General features: G+C 42.6%; 1 protein-coding gene across 1 annotated transcript in view; it reads right to left on the bottom strand.

Moving 5' to 3' along the window:
* The window catches only part of LOC104748752, a 6,530-nt gene that overhangs the window by 1,775 nt on the left and 489 nt on the right, over nucleotides 1-4,266 (bottom strand). The gene's annotated exons all lie outside the window — the stretch shown is intronic.

The raw sequence follows: 4,266 nt of genomic DNA, 5'->3' as shown, positions 1-4,266 counted from the left end.
GGGTCAACCCGACACCGTACTCGACGCGCCTGATCGTGTCCGTGCTTGGATAGCGAGTGAAGTCCGAATACAGCAAGGAAGCCCACTCTCGGTGAAGCCCACCAACCGAACCCTACTCTATTTAAGGGTGTCGAACCATTCTCCCTCATTATCACCGATAAGCTCTCTAAACCCTAAAGTTCTTTTAGCTTCCATACTTTCAATTCTTCTCTCTCAAACTCGAGCTCTATTCGATTTCTTTGGGACTAACCCTATTAATCTCGAGACTTAGCCTTTTTCTTCTCAAGGAATCAAACATGGAGCCAATCGCCGAGACTTACCAAAGGAAGGGAAGAAGATTGACCTCTGCCGCTTCTACAACCGGAGATGATGCCGTCGAAGTTCGTGAGTCTCAAGGAAGAGGAAACATTCCACATTCCCAACCATTGGCTGGACGTTTTGCCTCCCCAACTCGATGCACAACTCGATCCACCACCCGACCTGATGCTCGAGTAACCGATCGATTAGGCCCCCGAGTTCGCTCACCGAATCCAATGGCGAGTGCTATCCGCCGTTCTCCTCGACGTAGAGACCTGTCTATGTCCGAAAAGACCCTTACCGACCCTATGGAGGTCGATTCTGATGCTGGAGGAGAAGAGCAAGGGGAGATCCAAACCTCTTGATCAAGGAACAGAGCCGCGGTTGCAAGGGGGAAGAGACCGGCTTCAGAGAAGGCTGAGAAGATAGTTGAGAGAGCAGTTGAGGAAGAAGATCAACACACCGAGGAGGAGGAAAGAGAGAGAGAAGAGGAGCAGAGGGAGAGGACCCGCCAAGCCTCGCGAAGGCTAAAGCAGAAGGAGGTGGATACTCCGGCAAGATTATTCAAAGTCTTCCGGAAGATGAGCTTTGTTAGAACCCGATACCCTCACCGCGAGACCATGAAGATGTTGGGCATCGCAAGGGATGTCGAGTTTCTGTTCGACATGTGCCACCTGAGCCAGATGATGCGAGCCTACCTCGAAGCATATGAGGAGGAGACGGTCCACTTCCTTTCGACCTTGAAACTGCATTATTTCGAAGACCACCCGACCCTACTACCCGATGGGGGGATCGGGTTCATCACCTTCTCCGTGAGGAACAAGGACTACCAACTCAGTTTCAAAGAGATGGGGAAGTTGTATGGCTTCAAAGCGGGTAGTGGAGAAGAGATGGAGGTTAGCAAGGAGGAGATGAGGTCCCTATGGCTGACAATAGGAGACAAGAACCCCTACAAGTCCACAAGCTCCAAATCTGCTCAAATAAGGAGCCCTGTCTAGAGGTATTTTCACAAGTCCCTCGCATGCACTCTTTTTGCTAGAAAAGAGACTGGGAATGTGAACGACCATGAGCTTCAGCTGTTAGATATTGCACTGTGTGGAGTTTTGGATAGCGCTAGGGATGGAACACCACTAGTAGGAGATGTAGCTGATTCTAGTATGGTGTTTGTGTTACTCGATCAATTCCTCTACTTGAAATCGTGGGCTGTGAAAAGAAGAGAAGGAGGCGGAGAGATCTCTATTGGGGGACTAGTCACACCAATCCTAGTGGCATGCGATGTGCCCTTGAAGGGAATTGTGCAAAAACCAAGATGGCTGGATCCGGATTACCTCGTGCTGGCGAGATTTGTGGTCTATGAGAGCACCCAGTCGGGTGATTATGCTGGTATTTTCACTCCACCCTGCCAGATGCCATTCATGATGCCGTACACGATGCACCATGCGAGTGGATACACGGGTGATCATTCTGGACCTCTTCCGCCATTTCTGTCATACTACCCGATCCCCTACCTGATGAGCTACGCGATCCCACCCTCGATCAACACCTCGGATGCTGGTCCGAGTAACTCATCTGTGCGCATTTCTGAGCTCTCTGACGAGCAAACACCGGCACCTGCTGAAGCTGGCGACGACCATGGCTACACATTGGTGAGTATGGAGGCTGCTGCAACCTCCTTCTTCTCCAATCCATGAGGTACCAATTTCATCCGACACTTGTATATACCATTGCATTTAGTTTAATTCATTTTGTGTGATTCTTGGATTCTTTTCCAACTTTTATTTACACAGGGACTGTGTAATTTAAGTTTGGGGGAGGGTCCTAAAATGTATTTAACATTGTGTTTTATTTTTTTATTTTTATTATTTCAAATTTTCTCATGCTAGTTTTATTCATTTGAGTTTGCATCTATGTGCATTATAAAACCCAAAAAATTTGAAAAAATTTGAAAAATATATATAAAAAAAGAGTGTTCATGTAGTTGCATTTACATATTAGGATTGAGTCTAGTTTGTTTCATATAGGATTATTGCATATGCATCTTAGGGGACAATGATTAAAACCACCTTGTTTAAAATCAAACCTTAGGATTGAAGCTATAGCCCTTAGTCACAGTTCATTGTTTCTAGCTCAATCTTTGGAAAAAAATGAAAAATCTTTGCTTAGACCCTTTGTGTCGTTTGAATGCTTCCTCCACTTGCTTGAACATTAGAACATCTCTATATTATTGGATTTAATTTGAACTTTAATTGTCTTGCTTATGGTAACTCTAAACTCGGGTTAGCACTCCACTTTTTACCAATCTTTTCGTTTAACCCGATTCATTTGTCCTACCCTTGAACCCAAACCTTTCTTTCAAACCTTGTTGTGAATTGTTGAGTGATGTCTCTTTCATTGTGCTATAGATTGTGAAACCTTGAGAGTATTGAGAACGACAAAGAACTGCCTCTTGATTTAGCTAAGTTAGAATTTGAACTAGCTAATAGATTCGTTTTTAAAAGATATGTGGTTAGAATGTTTATTTGGGGTTGGGTTGTGTAATAAAAAAAAAGAGAAAAAATCCCTTAGGTTAGAATCAATTAGCTCTAAGTCTGTAAGTAAAAAAAAAAAGAGAAAGAAAAAATTCTTGCTATAGTCTCCTAGAAAGAAAGAAAAGGATATGTATTTATATTAGGAGTTTAGCAAAGAAAGAAAAAGAAAAAAAAAGAGAGAAAAGAGAAAAAGCTATAAATTCAAAGTTTAAAAGTCTAAACCTTAGGGAGTAAAAAGATTTAAAATCAAGGATGTGGGTAGTTTAATTTTAAGGGGTTTAAATAAAAAAAAAAAAAAAAAAAAANAAAAGAGACTGGGAATGTGAACGACCATGAGCTTCAGCTGTTAGATATTGCACTGTGTGGAGTTTTGGATAGCGCTAGGGATGGAACACCACTAGTAGGAGATGTAGCTGATTCTAGTATGGTGTTTGTGTTACTCGATCAATTCCTCTACTTGAAATCGTGGGCTGTGAAAAGAAGAGAAGGAGGCGGAGAGATCTCTATTGGGGGACTAGTCACACCAATCCTAGTGGCATGCGATGTGCCCTTGAAGGGAATTGTGCAAAAACCAAGATGGCTGGATCCGGATTACCTCGTGCTGGCGAGATTTGTGGTCTATGAGAGCACCCAGTCGGGTGATTATGCTGGTATTTTCACTCCACCCTGCCAGATGCCATTCATGATGCCGTACACGATGCACCATGCGAGTGGATACACGGGTGATCATTCTGGACCTCTTCCGCCATTTCTGTCATACTACCCGATCCCCTACCTGATGAGCTACGCGATCCCACCCTCGATCAACACCTCGGATGCTGGTCCGAGTAACTCATCTGTGCGCATTTCTGAGCTCTCTGACGAGCAAACACCGGCACCTGCTGAAGCTGGCGACGACCATGGCTACACATTGGTGAGTATGGAGGCTGCTGCAACCTCCTTCTTCTCCAATCCATGAGGTACCAATTTCATCCGACACTTGTATATACCATTGCATTTAGTTTAATTCATTTTGTGTGATTCTTGGATTCTTTTCCAACTTTTATTTACACAGGGACTGTGTAATTTAAGTTTGGGGGAGGGTCCTAAAATGTATTTAACATTGTGTTTTATTTTTTTATTTTTATTATTTCAAATTTTCTCATGCTAGTTTTATTCATTTGAGTTTGCATCTATGTGCATTATAAAACCCAAAAAATTTGAAAAAATTTGAAAAATATATATAAAAAAAGAGTGTTCATGTAGTTGCATTTACATATTAGGATTGAGTCTAGTTTGTTTCATATAGGATTATTGCATATGCATCTTAGGGGACAATGATTAAAACCACCTTGTTTAAAATCAAACCTTAGGATTGAAGCTATAGCCCTTAGTCACAGTTCATTGTTTCTAGCTCAATCTTTGGAAAAAAATGAAAAATCTTTGCTTAGACCCTTTGTGT

The sequence above is a fragment of the Camelina sativa genome, chromosome 15 (assembly GCF_000633955.1).
Source record: "Camelina sativa cultivar DH55 chromosome 15, Cs, whole genome shotgun sequence".
NCBI lineage: Eukaryota > Viridiplantae > Streptophyta > Magnoliopsida > Brassicales > Brassicaceae > Camelina > Camelina sativa.
Note: the sequence above shows the minus strand (reverse complement) of the source record. Positions and strands in the feature narration are given on the sequence as shown.